This window comes from Piliocolobus tephrosceles, chromosome 3 (assembly GCF_002776525.5).
Source record: "Piliocolobus tephrosceles isolate RC106 chromosome 3, ASM277652v3, whole genome shotgun sequence".
Lineage (NCBI taxonomy): Eukaryota > Metazoa > Chordata > Mammalia > Primates > Cercopithecidae > Piliocolobus > Piliocolobus tephrosceles.
Window position 1 is genome coordinate 6604448 of NC_045436.1, and position 20326 is coordinate 6624773.

General features: G+C 39.3%; 1 protein-coding gene and 1 pseudogene across 1 annotated transcript in view; one reads left to right on the forward strand and one right to left on the reverse strand.

The window, feature by feature from the left end:
• Positions 1-20326, reverse strand: part of WWC2 (WW and C2 domain containing 2) — a 209906-nt gene that overhangs the window by 119380 nt on the left and 70200 nt on the right. The gene's annotated exons all lie outside the window — the stretch shown is intronic.
• LOC111548533 lies at positions 12712-12895 on the forward strand (annotated as a pseudogene).

Here is a 20326-nt window from a genome sequence, read left to right on the forward strand (position 1 = left end):
GGTTTCACCATGTTGGCCAGGCTGGTCTCAAACTCCTGACCTCAGGTAATCCACCCGCCTTGGCCTCCCAAAGTGCTGAGACGTGAACCACTACGCCCAGCCCCATTCCCATTTTTTACAGACTTAATTCTGTATGTGATACATCCAGAATTTTGTGTTTTATGTGAAACATAAAACATGTGTCACAGAGTCCTGTGTTTTAGATCCTGTCTGTGTGCAGTGGGGGGATATAACAAGGAAAGGACTTGGTCCTTGCCCTGGGGAGCCAAGGTAAGGACAGCCAAGCAGATAACTAATTTGTCACACTAGGACTTGGCCAGGAAGGCCCTTAGCCTGGTGCAATGGGTTAGGAAGGAGACTGTTGCTCCAAGATTTAACTGATTCACCCAGTGCTACAGAGCTGGCAGGAAACATAACGAGGTAGCCTAAACAGGATCATTTCTTCAGATTAGTTCATGTCATGTTTGCACCTGCTTGGGTCCTCAGACATTCTCCCCTCTATTGGTCCTAGGTCTGGTCCTCCTACAGCTGGCATGAGTTTTGTCGCCTGGTACCAAGGAGAACTGGTTTGATACCTCCTCCACATGACAGACCTTCAAATACCTGAACACAACTGTGCTGTCTCCCAGGTCTGCTCCCCCAGACCCACACACCCCACTCCTCTCCACATGTTTCACATCCCCTCTCCAGGCTAGCCTGCCAGTCTCCTGCCCTTACCCCAGCCACTCTTCTCCACTCTGCAATCTCATTCCATCTCTTATTATCTGATATTTATCTCTTCGCATATGGTTAGTTTTTTCTCCTTCAGTCTATAAATATATTCAATCCCCACTACCCTAAAAAACTTTTCGTCAAACTTTCTGACTCTTCTACTGACATTCACTTACTAACCATTCTTAACCATCCCCTCATCCTAACCGAGAGGCTGTAAACAGGAGGACTTTAGAAGGCCCTATCATAGAATTTCCCTTCTGCCACCTAACACTTAATCCTACAGTTACTTCATGAATACACTCTTGAAAGACAGTATTTGTGGGTGATTTGCCTTTGAAAAGGCACATGGCTCAGGCTGTTGGGTTTTGGGATCCAGATATGGTATGTGCAAAAGCTTCAATGCTTACAATATTCTATGTTAAAGAAAAGGTCAAATTTCACATATAGCAATTATACTAACAATATAAAACACTTACTGAATGCTTATCATGTACCACACATGCTCTAATATACATCAATGTGTGAGTTAAATCCTCATAAAACTCTGCAAAGTAGATATACTTTTTACATTTGAATAGCCTGTGCAGGGAAAAAAATAAACACTCCTCTTCAAATAAGCATGTGTTTGGGTCACACACACATCTCCCTCCAGTCAACATTTGTACTATAGGGCAGTGGTGATTGCAAGCTCTGCTGCATAGGCCTTCGCACTAAAAACCTTCACAATGTTGGCTCTGAATAAGTAAAAAATAAAGTCTAGTCACAAATAAAAGGAAACATAGCTCATGAAAAGCAGGGCCAAAAAATTGAAAAAATACAAGTAACAGGAAAAATATACATCATGGGTATGTGCCTCTTAAATTACTTCATTATTTGGCCAAAGATCAAAAGTCACTTTTGAAAAATACTTTCCTCTTTTTCACATGATTTGTAAACTGAATTGCAATTTCTAGGTAGAAATGTATGCTTTATGCTTTCTTAAATAGGAGGTTATAATATGATTCCAAGTTAATTGTTCACATTGTCTGACTACTTAAGCTAAAAAAAGTTGGTGCTAATGAGACCAACATTGTGGATTACACCTCCCACAAGAGCTGTTTATCACAGAATCAACCTGAGAATGCTGGTTTACAGTAGCGGTTCTGAAACCTCTGCGTGCATCGGATCTGACTCAACTGAAAGGCGTATGAAAACACAGACTGTTGGGGTCGCCCTAAAAGTTTCCGACTCAGTAGATTTGGGAAGGACCTGAGGATTCACATCTCTAAGTTCTGAGGTAATACTGATTGGTAAACTTCAGGGACCAGAAGTTCACCCTGAGTGCTATTGTTTAAAAGGCATAAATCAGGTTGGATCCCTAACCCAACCAGGTGACCGAAAAAGGGAAAACAAGCTCAAGTTAAAAACAAACCTGGAGGCTTTACAAGTATCTCTGTTATGAAAACGATGAAATATTTAAACAGACTTAATGGCTTAACAGCCCTCCTATTCGGAATAGTAGGACACTTCATTTAATTTTAAGTAAACATTTCCTTTCTTCAAAGGATACTAAACTAATTTGAAAATAACTTCAAGAGCAAGGCTTTCTTTTTCCTTTATTTTCTCACTTACATACAAATAGTAACAGTACTCAACATCATTAGTTATTACGGAAATGCAGATCAAAACCACAGTGAAGCACCAGTTCACACCCACTATTTCGGCTATTATGAAAAAAACACACACACAAGACATGAGTATTGACAAGGATGTGGAGAAACGGGAACCCTGTACATTGTGCGTGGGAACGTAAAATGGTGCAGCCTCTGTAGAAAATGGTTTAGCAATTCCTCAAAAAGTTAAAATGGAATTACCATATGATCCCACACTACGACTTCTAGGTCTACTTCTAAAGGAAGTGAAAACAGGTACTCGAATAAATACGTGTGTGCATGATAACAGCAGCATTATTCATAACAGCCAAAAGATGGAAAGAGCCCAAATTCCCATCAACAGGTGAATGGATAAAAAATTGTGGTATATACAGGAAATGGAATATTATTCAGTCACAAAAAGGAATGAAATACATACGCTACAATATGGATGACCCTCCAAAACATTACGCGGAGTGAAAGAAGCCAGGTACAAAACATCACTATTGTATGATTCCACTATACGAAATAGTTCACAAATGCATACAAACAGAAAGTAGGTTAGTGGTTGACAGGTGACAAGGAAAGGGGCAAATAGAAACTGCTTAGTGGGTACCATGGAGGAGGGATGAAAGTGTTCTGAAATTACATATAGGGGTTGGTTGCACAACATTGTGAATGTACTTAATGCCATTGAATTGATCATTTTAAATGGTTAATTTACATTAGGTGAATTTCACTTCAGTAAGTTGGTTTTCAAAAGGAGTAGCAAGTATGTAATAATGTCAAGACTTTAAGTGAATATTTTCACAAAAGATAGTAAAACACATGGGAAAATGTTAAACATCACTAATAATAAAAACAAATGCCAAATACAATAAAACAATGAGGCTAAAATTTAAGCCTATTAAAATATCAAGTTTATGTCTTTTTTTTTTTTTTTTTTTTTGAGACAGGGTCTCACTGACACCCAGGCTGGAGTGCAGTGGTGATCATGGCTCAGCTCACTACAGCCTCAACCTCCCAGGCTGAAGCCATTCTAACACCTTAGCCTCCCAAGGAGCTGGAACTATAGGTACACACCAACACGCCTGGCTAAATTTCTTTTTTCTCCTTTGTAGACATGAGGTCTGATGCCCAGGATGGTCTCAAACTCCTGAGCTCAAGTGATCTGCCCTCGTTGGCCTCCCAAAGTGTGGAGATTACAGGTATGAGTCACGGCTTCAGGCTGTTTTGCTTTGTCTTAGTGATGAAACTCACTCTAGTGAGGATGTGGGACATCAGCTACTTTCATTCATTGCTGGTGACTTTGTAACTCGATACAGTCCTTTTAAGAAACAATTTGGCAATGTTAAAAAACCATTAAAATGTTGATTCCAGGTTGGAGAAGGGAGACCCTTAGGGAAAACAGCTAATGCCTGCTGTGTTTAATACCTAGATGATGAGGTGACAGGTGCAGCAAGCCATCATGACACACATTTACCTATGTGACAAACCTGGACATTACCGCATATGTACCCCAGCACTTGGAATAAAAATATTTAAATTTTTAAAAATGTTAATTCCATTTAACCTAGAAATACTATTCTTGATTGTGTTGCAAGAATCTTGTCCCACATCCACAAGGATCAGCTGCCACCTAAGGCATGTTACTACACTCAGACTCAGTCTCCAGCCTAAACCATGAGCTTCTCAAAGGCAGGGACCCTGCCTTCTTCTCGCTCTCTAGCACAATGCCTAATGCTTATCTCATACACAGTCGACACATGATAAATGTTGACAGAATGGAAGAAGGGCAGGAAGGCAGGCAGAAAGAAAACGTCCACTATATCATGAAAGGGTTGTAATTTATTCTTTCAAAAATGTTCTATTTACACAGAAGTGATAGTATGTGCATTTATTCAAATAACAATATGAAGGCTGGTATTAAGGTGTTAGTTGATACATATGTTTCCTGACAACAGAACAAGACGCAAGAAAATCTTTCAATGCTGCATCAAAGTATTTGGTCTTGTGATTTAGTTTTGTTATCATTACATTATGTATCACAATGAATATCTCAACAGAAAACAGACTTAAGTGACAAAGACATAACAGAATTTATCTCATGTGTTTCAATAATTCAGCAAGTTTTTAAAGTATTTTTATGCCATGGAAGAAAACAAAGTGGTCAAACACTTTAACCTGAATCTCTTTTTCTCTCCTAAGTGCCAAGTAATGTTTGCTTGTCAGATTATCTGGTTTTGAAAAATGGTCTGAAATTTTAAGTGGCTATGCCAGCAAAGAAGGTAGGAGTGTTTGAGAGAGGCAGAGAACTTAAAAAGGATTATGGTCCAAACAAATAACAGAAATCCACCAAGGCTGCCTCAATTCCCTACCTGTAGTTCAACACACAGCCAGTAAATTTCATGGTGGACAATAATTGCTCGTGGACGAAGACTAGAAGAGGCTTGAGTATTCAGTCTGGAGAATGAGCTCCAGTCAGAAAAACAAAGAAATGACACATGGCACACACCTTTCTGAAGGGTCACAACTTCCCTTTTGAAGAGGTTAAATGATTAAAATATACCTATACTATTTTTATCAAAACTTAAGAAACTGAGAGGACTTTAAAAAATCTCTGTAACCTCTCCACATAGGAGTAACCCCAGTCAACAATGTGACGTGTTTCACTCTAGGCTAGGTTTTTTAAATAAATATAGACACATGTAGATATAATACTATGTACAAAATATACATCATATTTTGTTATCAAACTAAACTCTACATATACTATAATTTTCAATGTTGACTTAAAAATACACATTTTGTACAGTTATTAGATTCTCATTGTGAAGAATACAGAAAATAACAAAATACACTGTTATTAAAGTCCTTGCTTCACTTTCCTGTAGAGTGACATCTATTCCAATACTTCGGTATTTTTTCAGTCCATGTATAAACTTACGTACAGTTGACTTATGAACAATGCAGGGGTTAGAGATGCCAACTCCTTGCACAGTTGAAAATTCTCGTGTAACTTTTGACTCCCTTTAAACCTAATTACTAATTGCCTACTGTTGACCAGAAGCCTCACCAATACAGAAACAGTCAAGTAACATATTTTGTACACTGTATTATAAACTGTATCCTTAAAATAAATTAAACTGGAGAAAAGAAAAAGTCATTAAGAAAACCATAAAAAAAAAAAAAAAGAAATGCATTTACAGTACTGTATTTATTGATGTTTTAAGTTTAGGTTATCTGTTTATACACCATGAATTGTCCATCTGAAATGGTGGAAACCTAAGCTGCAGTCCTCAATCTATCATAGATATCAAGCAATTCAACGTTTTCTTGTAAGGTCATTACTTTTTTCCACTTCTTGGGAGCACTTCCAGCTTCACAAGTGGCACTTTGTATGGGTCCCATGGTGTACTCAAGGTTTGCGGGACTGCACTAAATACGAGAAATACTTGAGAACTGTGAGAAATCACTTTTGACTGTGATATGCAATTTACCAGAGAGAGGAACTGCTCACGCAGAGATGATTAGCATCACAGGGCACTTTGAGTGGACGCTCCCCACGTTTGAGCTGATGCTCCCCACGTTTGAGCTCACCATAACAACAGAAGGTGGCTTTGCAATCATTACAGAGTATTGTATGTATTATAGTTAATTATATGCAGTTATGATTTAACACTGCCTCTTCACAGTTGTTTACATTTCTCTCAACTGCAAATGGCATCATGTACAGTCTGTAATGTGTGCATAAGTTCTGATAAATTTTAATGTCTTATAATGGTGTGTATATTTTATGGCAGTACACAATAAAACAGTCTAGTATCTACATATATTTTATGCGTTCGTGCCATAGGTTTTTCTTAATATTTTTCAACATCTGTAGACTAGGTAGTTCATGTAAGTCTTTTCAAGTTGTGGGAAATCTCCCTGTCCCAGCCCCAGGCAGCCACTCATCTGCTTCCTGTCCCTACAGATTTGCCCTTTCTGGAATTGCACATAACATCACACAATTTGTGGTTTCTTGTGTCTAGCTTCTACCATTTGGCAAAATGTTTTCAAGATATATAATGTTATTATATAGCATGCATTAAGAATTCATTCTTTTTATTGCTGAATGGTATTCCACTGCACAGATACCACATTTTGTTTATCCATTTACCAGTTTACAGATCGATTGTTTCCACTTCTAGCTACTATGAATGATGTTGCTATAAATGTTTGCATCCCAGTCTAGCTTTTGAGAGGCAAAATAAATAAATAAATAAATAAATAAATAAATAGACTTCAAGCTTGGTGGGACTGGCCAGGTTTCAGAACATGGTTGGCATGAGTTACAGGCACAGTATTCTACGAGTACTAAACATCTAAGAAGAAAGAAATGTCAGCTAGTACCAGCAACATCTTGTTACATTTCCTCATGAATACAAGGAAATCATGAGAGAAGATGGCAAAGCACAGAATTACTAATTCACAGTTCAGAGGCAGGACATCCGCGTTGCAGATGCCTATGACACCAACTACTAAAAAATCTACCAAAAGAAGCCCAGGAGAGGTCAAGAAGAAGCCAGCAGGCCTGACACACAGGTAGTAAAAATATCTTTTATACGTGCAGTTCTCTCCACCTGGAACATCTTCTCTCCCTCCACTTTTCCACCATCCTGCCCCTTTTACAGTTTTACACTTCAATAGTTGTCTTCTTCTAAGATTCAATGTCCTTAAAAATTAATTCAAACATCATCTTCTTGGGCAAGACATCACGTTCCCAAAGCTGTCACTATTTAGTGACACTGTTAAGCTTTGGAAGTATTTTCCTATTCAAATAGTTCACACTGTTTACATTTTTTAGTTGACTTCTCTGTTCAGTTCACCGGGTTCCTAGTGGTTTATTCATCTCTGCATGCCAAGCACATACATGCTACATAGTGTTCAATGTTTGTCAGAGAAAACAGTGAGTGAGCAATTTCCAGGCAGACATTCCCTCAGAGGTCCAGATTGATCAGAGAGCATCTCCTTGATCATTCTACAGCAATGTATCTAATGGCCATATCAAACAACTCATAAAAAACAACTCTTAACTTCCCCCTCACGACCACTTCCCCAGTCCCATTCCTCCCCCAAATTACCTCGGTTTGGAAAATGGTACCATTATCAACCCAGATGCTCCCGTCACAACCCAGGAGGAGGTCATCCTTGATGCCTCCCTCTCCATCAACATCCTGCAGGTTCACCCTCCAGAACACAGCCTCATTTACAACATTTTTCTCCACCACCACCTCTCTAATCCAACCTATTAGCTTCTCTTGCCCAGATTAACTTCCTAACTAGTTGTTACATTTCCACTCTCATCCCTCTATAACCCATTCTCCACACAGCAGCTGGTGGTCTTTTGAAAATAATTTTTAAAATCTTACTTTTGCTGAAGTTACTTATCAGCTTAAGGAGATTTTGGGCTGAGACAACGGGGTTTTCTAAATATACAATCGTGTCATCTGCAAACAGGGACAATTTGACTTCCTCTTTTCCTAACTGAATACCCTTTATTTCCTTCTCTTGCCTGATTGCCCTGGCCAGAACTTCCAACACTACGTTGAACAGGAGTGATGAGAGAAGGCATCCCTGTCTTGTGCTAGTTTTCAAGGGGAATGCTTCCAGTTTTTGCCCATTCAGTATGATATTGGCTGTGGGTTTGTCATAAATAGCTCTTATTATTTTGAGATACGTTCCATCAATACCAAATTTATTGAGAGTTTTTAGCATGAAGGGCTGTTGAATTTTGTCAAAGGCCTTTTCTGCATCTATTGAGATAATCATGTGGTTTTTGTCTTTGGTTCTGTTTATATGCTGGATTACGTTTATTGATTTTTGTATGCTGAACCAGACTTGCATCCCAGGGATGAAGCCCACTTGATCGTGGTGGATAAGCTTTTTGATGTGCTGCTGGATTTGGTTTGCCAGTATTTTATTGAGGATTTTTTCATCGATATTCATCAGGGATATTGGTCTAAAATTCTCTTTTTTTGTTGTGTCTCTGCCAGGCTTTGGTATCAGGATGATGTTGGCCTCATAAAATGAGTTAGGGAGGATTCAAAATCAATGTGCAAAAATCACAAGCATTCTTATATACCAATAAGAGAAAAACAGAGAGCCAAATAATGAATGAACTCCCATTTACAATTGCTTCAAAGAGAATAAAATACCTAGGAATCCAACTTACAAGGGATGTGAAGGACCTCTTCAAGGAGAACTACAAACCACTGCTCAGTGAAATAAAAGAGGACGCAAACAAATGGAAGAACATTCCATGCTCATGGATAGGAAGAATCAATATCGTGAAAATAGCCATACTGCTCAAGGTAATTTATAGATTCAATGCCATCCCCATTAAGCTACCAATGACTTTCTTCACAGAATTGAAAAAAACTACTTTAAAGTTCATATGGAACCAAAAAAGAGCCTGCATTGCCAAGACAATCCTAAGCCAAAAGAACAAAGCTGGAGGCATCATGCTACCTGACTTCAAACTATACTACAAGCCTACAGTAACCAAAACAGCATGGTACTGGTACCAAAACAGAGATATAGACCAATGGAACAGAACAGAGCCCTCAGAAATAATACCACACATCTACAACCCTCTGATCTTTGACAAACCTGACAAAAACAAGAAATGGGAAAAGGATTTCCTATTTAACATATGGTGCTGGGAAAACTGGCTAGCCATAAGTAGAAAGCTGAAGCTGGATCCCTTCCTTACACCTTATACAAAAATTAATTCAAGATGGATTAGACACTTAAATGTTAGACCTAAAACCATAAAAACCCTAGAAGAAACCCTAGGCAATACCATTCAGGACATAGGCATGGACAAGGACTTCATGTCTAAAACACCAAAAGCAAGGGCAATACAAGCCAAAATTGACAAATGGGATCTAATTAAACTAAAGAGGTTCTGCACAGCAAAAGAAACTATCATCAGAGTGAACAGGCAACCTACAGAATGGGAGAAAATTTTTGCGGTCTACTCATCTGACAAAGGGCTAATATTCAGAACCTACAAAGAACTCAAACAAATTTACAAGAAAAAAACAAACAACCCCATCAAAAAGTGGGCAAAGGATATGAACAGACACTTCTCAAAAGAAGACATACATACAGCCAACAGACACATGAAAAAATGTTCATCATCATTCGCCATCAGAGAAATGCAAATCAAAACCACAATGAGATACCGTCTTACACCAGTTAGAATGGTGATCATTAAAAACTCAGGAAACAACAGGTGCTGGAGAGGACGTGGAGAAATAGGAACACTTTTACACTGCTGGTGGGACTGTAAACTAGTTCAACCATTGTGGAAGAGTGTGTGGTGATTCCTCAAGGATCTAGAACTAGAAATACGATTTGACCCAGCCATCCCATTACTGGGTATATACCCAAAGGATTATAAACCATGCTGCTATCTTAAAGACACATGCACACGTATGTTTACTGCAGCACTATTCACAATAGCAAAGACTTGGAATCAACCCAAATGTCCATCAATGACAGACTGGATTAAGAAAATGTGGCACATATACACCATGGAATACTATGCAGCCATAAAAAAGGATGAGTTCATGTCCTTTGTAGGGACATGGATGCAGCTGGAAACCATCATTCTCAGCAAACTACCGCAAGAACAGAAAATCAAACACCACATGTTCTCACTCATAGGTGGGAACTGAACAATGGGATCACTTGGACACAGGAAGGGGAACATCACACACCGGGGTCTGTGTGGGAGGGATAGCATTAGGATATACACCTAATGTAAATGATGAGTTAATGGGTGCAGCACACCAACATGGCACATGTATACATACGTAACAAACCTGCACGTTGTGCACATGTACCCTAGAACATAAAGTATTAAAAAAAATCTTACTTTTAATACAAGATTTTAGTTAAAAAAATACATGAATATACCCTGCTTGTAAAATATTAAAATACAGTGGATAATGCTAAGTCTCTTTGAGCACCAGCTCTCATTCCAGTTCTCACACTCCTCTCTTCAGAAGTGTCCACAACCACCGGGGCAGTACGTGTTCTTGCAGGCCCTTCTCTACATACAGCCTAGAAAATATAATATACTGTGCACATCGTTCTGAAGTTCATTTTTCTCATTCAGCAACATAATTTATGAGACTTTTCATGTTGCTACCTTATTTTTTATAGTAATTTTTTAAAAAATTTTATTTTCTGTCACGGGAGCATCTTTTATAATAAGCTTAGAACACAGTTTAGCCTTTCCAGTATAGTCCGGTACTGATGATAGCCATTTTAATTGTATCCAAAACAACACTGTATTGAATATCCTTGAATGAGCCCTAACTTAGATACTGACAATTATTTTACTCAGACACAGATTCATAAAGTTAACCTCGGAAAGCACCGCCTGCTATGCAGCTCCTGCATTAAGGGGACTTCGGGCCATGGTGCCTTAGCCTTAACCTGTTGTTCTCGGTTATGTGCCCTGCAGCCTGCTGCTTCCGAAGGGAGGGCTCAGCTAGATCAGACTGAGTCCTAGCTTCCATGCAGCAAGCGCCCTGGCACAGCTGCTGTCAGGGGAGAGTTATAAGAACTAACTCAGCCTTAATAGCTTGTGAGGAAGTATCTGGTGCTTCAGTTCCATCCTCTGATTTTTACCTTGTTTTTTTTTTTTTTTTTTTTTAAGATATTCTGGGCAGCACAGGAAGACTTCAGGGACTTTAGGGTCTTGCTCTACTGCCCAGGTTGGAGTGCAGTGGCATAATCATAGCTTGCTGCAGCCTCGAACTCCTGGGCTCAAGTGATCCCCCTGCCTCAGCTTCAAGAGTAAGCTAGGAATTACAGGTATGTGCCACTATGCCAGGCTAAGTTTTAAAATTTTTTTTTTTTTTTTTAAGAAACGGGGTCTCACTGTGTTGCCCAGGCTGGTCGTAAACTCCTGGGCTCAAGTGATCCTCCCACACTGGCATCCCAAAGAGTTGAAATTATAGGCATCAGCTACTATGTCTGGCCCTGATTTTAGCTTTTTTTGTAGTCTACAGCTATTGTTACATTTAGAGACAAAATAAATGAATTTCACAATAAATTTCAAAATGTTCATAATGTGAAGTTGGTGTTACTTCAGTATATCTCAGCTCTTAATCTTGCTTGGATAAACTCCAAGAAGAAAGTATGTTAGTTTGGCCACATGAACATTGAGGTTCTGTGGGATTTAACTGAACCAATGTCCTAATGCTATAGTGATGCTATTAGTAGGGCCTGGTCTTTAACTAAGGGATCTCTACATAATTGACCTACATGGAGTCACCCAGCATTGACTCTCAGTGATCTTCCAGGGTCCTCAAGTGAAGAAGAAATTCAGTTAAGCACGGGCCTTCCAGAATGTGAAGATCACGGAGGCATCTGGCCAGATTACTGGACAATTAAACCAAGTCTAACTGCTTCCTAAAACAGCATTAGGAAGGTAAACGAGTCAGTCAGTCAATCTCGGTGCCCCTGTAGCTTTTTAGGCCAGAGAAAAAGCACATACCAGAAAGCATGCTTAACAATTCAAAGATGACTATTTACAGACATCCAAAAAATGTATGCCCATGTTCATAAATGTTACTCTTTTTTTTTCCTAACATCATCTAAGGCATTTTAAACTCAGATTCAAGTTTTTATTACAGTCTGTTTCTACTTTTTGTATATATAATGTCTTTATTAAGAAAAGGAAACATCCTTATTTACTCTTGAACCTTGTTAAACACCAAAGGAGCTTCTGACCAAAGGTCCTACAATTTCCTTCTTTGATTTCTTTGTATTAAATTGTTTTCTATTAAATTTACAAAGGTTCTATTTTTATTGTCATAATCTGACTCTTTTGTGTTATGCATACATTTCACCAAGACCAATTTGCATTTTTTTCTAAACACATTTTTAGTGACCAAACGATTTCACAGATCATTCATGATCCTCAGCCTTGAGATTTTTGACTTACATGATTTCACTTTATTCTCTAGTTGACGACATAACACGAGCTAGAAGAAGACACCCGTGGAAGTCACATACTTACAGGTTGCTTATGACCCCAGCAGAGCTGACCAATGCATGAGTCTATCTAAAGTACTCACTCTCTATTATGTCATACAGTTTCTCTCTTTAATGCTATTACCATGTCTGAATTTATCTCCTTTATTGCTCTAGTCCTCCTTCCTACCTCCCCATGACTTATTTTGTCTACCACTGTAGTCCTTAGTGGCTAGAACAGTGACTGCTGCTCATTCATCATGTGTTCAATGAACCTATCTTCTGGTGACCACCACATCTGCAATGGTGACCCCTTCGACCATACACTAAGTCACGCTTAGCTTTTGCAAGTATTTGTTTTGCAGCATTGAAAAACTCCTCCACGAGGAGGGCACGGCGTTCTGCCCTGAGTATGAGGCTGGTGTTGCTTGGCTGCAGCTGCCATTTGCCACTGATGATCATTCTTCTCTTCCCCTGTGAGAGTAAGAAGGAAAGGATGAAGTCTGAGTGGTTCAAAAAAATTAAAAAGTATAAAACTAAAAATAAAAGGGCTGGGCCTGGTGACTCACGGCTGTAACCCTAGCGCTTTGGTGAACCGAGGTGGGTGGATCACCTGAGGTCAGGAGTTTAAGACCAGCCTGGCCAACATGGTGAAACCCCGTCTCTACTAAAACTACAAAAATAAGCCGGGCGTGGTGGCTGGTGCCTGTAATCCCAGCTACTCAGGAGGCTGAGGCAGGAGAATCGCTTGAACCTGGGAGGTGGAGGTTGCAGTGAGCCAAGATTGCGCCACTGCACTCTAGCCTGGGCGACAGAGTGAGACTGTGTCTCAAAAAAATAAATAAAAATAAAAAAATTAAAAAAACTCCTCATCCTGTCCCTGAGTACAATTAAAAGACAAACTGAAAGAATCACAGATTTTTTTAAGTTCTAGGGCTGGAATTTCAAGAATCAACAGAAAACTAAGAAATGTTCCTAAGCAGCCTAAAGAATGGTACTAACATGCCACAAATCAATCCCATACCTACTATTTGCTTTGCTATTTAAACATACGATTGAATTTTTATAGCTTACACGGAGACTTTCTTCGGTGGTATTTCCGTGTGCTCTCTAGCCTCTATGTTCCTCTGGCATAGCACCAGATCCTCCAAGCACTAAAAATTAGACATATGGAATGTGAGGAATGTTTGATAACTATACTAACTTCAGAGATCAGCCCTTAGTCATAAACAAAAACCCATGCCCTTTGAACTTAGACTCAAATTCAATTTGAAGCAAACATAAGTCATGAGGCTGAATGCTGGCAAAGTATGCAAGGTGAAGTGGGGTGGGCTGGGGAAACTCTAAATATAGTTCTTCATCACAGTGAAGACAAATACTGCTTCTTTATTTTAACTGAATGTGCAAAGCATTGCTTGGCTAAGTTTTAGATTAGTAGCACCTGGGTTAGAAAAACAAACCATTAAAAAACAAAATGTGCTGTTTCCCAATGCTTTCACAGACATCTCCTTATCAGGGACTCGTCTTTATTTATCCTTTTCTATAGGTGCTAGTTCTGTTCAAGATTAATTAAAAGCAAAAAATCAAGTACAAAAAACGATGCTTTGAGGAATTGTTCTAGTCCAAAAGAGAACCAGTTGCAGCATGTTTACCACGACGGGATCGCAATTTTTAAGGGAAAAAAAGTTACAAGAGAATTTTTGAGGCTAGGCATGGTGGCTCACACCTGTAAACCCAGCACTTTGGGAGGCTGACATGGGCAGATCATTTGAGCTCAGGAGTTTGGGATCAGCCTGGACAACATGACACAACCCTATCTCTACAAAAAATTAACCGGGTGTGGTGGCGTGTGCCTGTGATTCCAGCTACTTGGGAGGCTGAGGTGGGAGGATCATCTGAGCTCAAGAGATCATGGCTACAGTGAGCCAAGATCACACCACTGCACTCCAGCCTGGGCAACAGAGACACTGTTTCAAAAACAAAAACAAAAACATAAATAAATAAATAAATAAGAAATTTTGAAACTACACAATTTATGTTAGATGTTAGATGATGTTAGATATGCTAGATGTTAGATGATGTTAGATATGCTAGATGTTAGATGATGTTATGGAACTATTTTTTTAAATTTCCATAGGTATGATAAATTATAGTCCTGTAAGAGAATATTTTTGTTCCTGGGAAATGTATGCTGAACTATTTAGGAGTGAAGGGTCATAACAGCTGTCTGTACTTTACTGTCAAATGTTACACTAAGAGAGAAAATACAGACATAAATAATATTTACCTTACATATACCATATATACTGGGAAATGTATGCCGAACTATTTAGGAGTGAAGGGTCATAATATCTGTACCTTACCTTCAAATGTTACAGCAAGAGAGAAAATATAGACATAGATATATTTATCTTACATATACCATATATACTTGTAGAATATTATAGAGAGAGAGAAAGAGAGCACAGAGAGGAGGAGGAGGAGGAGGAGGAGGAGGAGGAGAAGGAGATAAAATTGGCAAAAAGTTAATTGTCAGATCTAAGAGCAGGATATATATATTGGTGTCCATTCTACTGTTTTCATTTTTTCTTATGTTTAAAACTTTTCAAAATAAAAATTGGGGAGGATAAAATTCATTATTAAAGAACTTCCGGTAAACACTACGTAGATTTAATATATGTGCTTACCTACATTCCCTCTAGAAAATAGCAGAAAGGGGATTTTTAAAAAGGCATAAACACAAAAGGACAATGGGAAAGTCAGTGGATGAGAACAACAAAAATTGGGACAGTGGGGAGCAAATTGCAGTGTAGTAAGTGATTCAGCAGATGTGAAAAACAGAAAGCCTAGGTTAGTAACAGAGAAAGCCCAGCAGCAGATCAATTCATACTGCAAAAGCCTGAAATGGCTCAGGAATTCCAGCACCAAAGACTTCAGACAGAGGGTGTGACCATGGAGGACTCGCTAGAAGTCTGTTAAGAAGCAGTCAGACCCGCCGCCTGCCTTTGCCCAACCTGCACAGAAACAGAAGGTTTATTCTCTAGAAAGACTTAATCAGATGGGCTGTGGACTTCCAGGTGGCTGGGACTGCTGAAAGGAGTATCTTATTAAAAAGAGGGAGCATAAGAGAGTGTGCACACACTGAACAGCAAGCGTCCCAAGCCCTACTTCCATTACTCAGTTTCCAGAGCCCAGGAGCTGGGCTTATATATGTCAGGCGGGAGAACTGGAGGGTTTTCCTGGGAAAACTAACCAGACCAAGAGAAAAGAGCTACTGACATGAACATCTGGGAGTGCCTTAACGGAAACGCTGAGCCAGATCACTGCCACATGACTACCCCACCCACTAGTAGAGAGCTTCCAAACAGCTTTTTGTGCCTCATTCTTAAATATGACTGAGAGCTGTCTCAGTCAGGACAGGCTAGATAACGCTGCAATAAAAAATAATACCAAAGTCTCAGTGGTTAAAAACAACAAACATTTACTTCCCATTCAAGCCCAGTCCAAAGTGGCTCTGGACGAATCCCTGGGCAGCTGGCCCCCACAGTGTGCAGCATTCCAGACTGCATCTTGGGTGCTTGTGGCATCTCCAATCTCGACACAAGCATCAATCACCCAAGTAGGGGAGATGTGCACATCACTTCTGTTTGCAATCCACTGGCCAAAACAAGTCACACGGAGGCAGGGAAGTTAACCCTGTCTCCTGTGTCTGGAAGGAGTGAAGAACCAGAATGGTTGGTATTACTTATCTCAAATGCAAAAGCTAAGAATACTAGTCCCCCAGAATGAAAGCAGAAACTAAAACAACACTGAAAAAATAAAACTGAAGAATTCATTTCTTCAGAGATACTGAAGAAAACTTCAATTAGCATCTTCAGAGAGACAGAACAGGTTACCATCAAAATAGAAATACATGGCCAGGCACGGTGGCTCACGTGTGAAATCCCAACACTTTGGGAGGCCAAGGCAGGAAGATTGCTTAAGCCTGAGTTTCAGACCAGCCTGGGCAACATAACAAGACCCCACCTCCACAAAAACAAAGAAATTTAAAAATTAGGCAGGCATGGTGGTGCATGCTTGTGGTCCCAGCTACTCAGGAGGATGAGGTGGGAGGATCACTTGAGCCTGGGAGGTCAGGTCAGGGCTGCAGTGAGCTGTAACTGCACCACTGCACTCCAGCCTGGGTGACAGAGCACCCTGTGAGATGAAGAGGGGAGGGGAAGAGACAGGAGAGGAGGGGAGGGGAGGTAAATAAATACATACATAAATATTTGGAGGAAAGAATTTAAAAATTCCTGGAAATGAACAATATGATGGCAGAAATGATCTACTGACAAATTAAAAAATCAAGTTTACAAAATTTCCCAAAGAGTAAGAAGGGAAAAGATAGGGAAAGTGAACAACCAATCTAGGAGGTCTAATAGCTGACTTGCATGAGTTCCCGAGAGAACGAAGTAAATACAAAGAGAAAAATATTATCAAAGTACTAGTGCAAGAAAATTTCCCTAAACTGAATCTGAAGGACACTGGTTTCTTGATCATATATGACCCACCTAGCACAATGGTTACAAAAGGCCTACATCAACGCCAACGCTGTGAAATTTTAGAACGTAGGGGCAAAAACAAAACCTAAAATCTTCAGAGAGGAATCAGGTCACAGTGAGGGAACAAACAAATAACAACAACAACAAAAAAGCATCAGACTTCTCAAACACAACATTGGAAGCTACAAGTCAGTAAAGCAGTACCATCAAATTTTTACTCCAAATTACTTCCAACCTGGAATTACATCCCTAGCTAAAATAGTAATCACATATGAGAGAATAATGGCATTTGTGGAGATGCAAAGCCTCAGCAAATCTCTGCTCCCTTTCCAACGCAGCTCCACCAAAACAGAGAATAAACCAAGAAAACTGGAAGACACGACACCAGAAAACGAGCACTCAACACAGGAAAATGACAGATGAAACCTGCAAGATGACAATGAAGGAAGCCATCGGATGACAGTGTGCAGCAGTTACAGTGATTAACCAGGACAAACTGGAGATTAAGAACAGAAGGTGCAGGAGGTTCCAAACCAATAGAATACACAGCGTGTTGGAATGTACTGAAAAGAGATTTATAATTCTGGCCGCAAATTGGTAATAGGAATATAGAGAAGTAAGCCAATGGAAAAAAGAGATGATTATTAACTACAGAGAAAACAAAAGGAAATGCAATCATAGTACACCAGATAGGTCATCCATGAATAATATTTACATAGTCATAAAAATGTAAACATAGACTACTGATTTCTTTACAAGGTGATAGAAAACACCAAGAGGATGAGGGGAGGGAAGCACATGTGCATGAGGAAGGCAACAGTTAGAAAGCTGAGTCCTCAACCAGGGCGGGAAGTCAGTTCTCAAAATCCAAAGCTGAAAAGTTAAGATAGATGAAGTTATTTAAAAACACAGCAGCAAATACCAAAAGAAACTTTTAAATACGTAAATGTGGTTGACTCTAGAGAGAGTCAATCAAGTGTGGGGGAGAGTAGTGGGTCACAGGACGCCTGTCTTTGCTTTGGGAACCTACTTGAGTGTTTATTAATCATTTACAGATACAACTTTGATTAACGTAAAGTTTTAAAATCTTCCACCAAGTTTCCAATTTTAATTTTAAAAGTCAGAAAACTTTCCGTACCATGTTTATTTACTGATTTCAAATTTACCTCTAAAGAAATCTCTTAAAATTTTAGTTACATTGGCTCAGAGATTACATAAAGTATATTTTTTGGTACTCCAAAATACACAATATAAAAATATGAAGCTATTACCAATACAGACTTTTAGTATAACTAAACTCTAGTGAATCTTAAATCAAATTTTGAAACATAAATACTATACCTTGTTCTTCTAGCTTTCATTTGGAAATCCCAGTCAATATATTGTTAAAACACACCAAATAATATATATGAAAAGTATTCTATACAGAGTTAAATCACACCATAAATGTTTTCACTTTTATTTTTTAACCCTTAACCCTGTTCTCAATGAGGCTAATTGGAAAGACTGAGTCTAATTAGAAAGATAAGACACATGCATAAATGTTTATAACCTAAGGCAGTTTGTGTTAAGAACCCTGTAAACAGTACAAAGAAGAAAGGAAGGCCGTTGATTAGAAAAGCTTCCTTATGGTTGCATCTGAAATAACGGATGTCACTGCAAGCTCTCATCAGTTACCTTCTCTCTTCATTGCTTCTTTTTTTTTTTTTTTTGAGACTGAGTCTCGCTCTGTCGCCCAGGCTGGAGTGCAGTGGGCGATCCTGGCTCACTGCAAGCTCCGCCTCCTGGGTTCACACCATTCTCCTGCCTCAGCCTCCCCAGTAGCTGGGACAACAAGCGCCCGTCACCACGCCCGGCTAATTTCTTTGTGTTTTTAGTAGAGATGGGGTTTCACCGTGTTAGCCAGGATGGTCTCAATCTCCTGACCTTGTGATCTGCCCGCCTCGGCCTCCCAAAGTGCTGGGATTACAGGCGTGAGCCACCGCACCCAGCCTTCTCTCTTCATTTTACAAAGTGGAAAACCAAATTGATTTGAAGAAATTACTTTTTCTAAATGTCATAATAGGAGACTGAGAGAGGAGGATCACTTGAGGCCAAGAGTTCAAGAGCAGCCTAGGAAATATAGCGAGACTCTGTCTCTATTGAAAAAAAAAAAAATTAATTAGCTGGTGTAGTCCCAGCTACTCAGGAGGCTGAGGCAGAAGGACCATTTGAGGAGTTCAAGGTTACAGTAAGCTATGACCGTGCTACTGCACTCCAGTCTGGCTGGCAGAGCGAGACCCTGTCACTTTAAAAAAATATACATAAACAAATCACAACATGATGACCATTTATTTCTCTTCCCTGTTATTTCTACCATGCTCTCGATAAATAGTACGAAAATCAATAGAAATGTAAAATCATGTCACAAAAGTGCATCTCAGCATCCCAGGCTTCCCAGCTTTCACCTTCAGGACTTTTACCTCTCTCTGTGCCAACCCTTTGCAATACATGTTCCCAAACCTGCTCTCCTCAAAAGTGCTCTTCTCTTTACCCCGCCCACTGTCCACGTACCCCACAGGCATCCTAATGACTGACTCCAGGACTTGAGAGCTGGAAAGTTTGTCCAAGGAAGCCCCGGAAACTGTCGTCAGGTGTCTGAAGAGCATGTTCGTGCAAGGCTATGGAATGTTTTAGTTTATATACTTCGAGCCTCCGTGAGGCTGAACTGGTTAGCTGGACTCCTCACTATGACTCTAGGTCTGCCTCCTGAATCTGGTTTAAGACAGATAATGGATCAAGCATGACCCACTATTTTCTACAGTGGAAACAGATCTCTGGCAAAGGGCCCAGAAACTGTTAATCTAACGCTTGTGCCTTTTTAAGTTAATAAGCATCTGGAATACCAATCGTCTCAGCATTATTTCTGCTATAGCTTTCTGTTCACTTTTCCCAACAAACCAACTATCCTTCAAGTAACTTGAAAACCTACTTTCCAAATAAAAGCATCTTTTGAATATACTGTTTTTCGAAGCTCAAATTAGTATCCATGAGAAAGTATTGATTTATAGCAGCTTCTCTACTTAGGTAAATGTCTACCTGATTGCTTATATTAAAGTAAGCTAGAAATCAGGTTTTCAAAAGTGTTCCTGCAATGAAAACATAATTTTACATGAATACTTATTTGATAATATAATTATTAGAAATTTAGTAATTCACTGGTTTGAGAGGAACTTGTAGCACTTTATTTAATGCTTCTTTATGCACAGTCTTAAATCTCCAAAATTACTTGCTTCCTTTAACATAAATACTATATTATATAAACAAATTAGGCTTATATGCATAAAGATATTCATCCTATTATTTAGGTATACCATGGTCATACCAACATGATATTTTTTTTTTTTTTTTTTTTTTTTT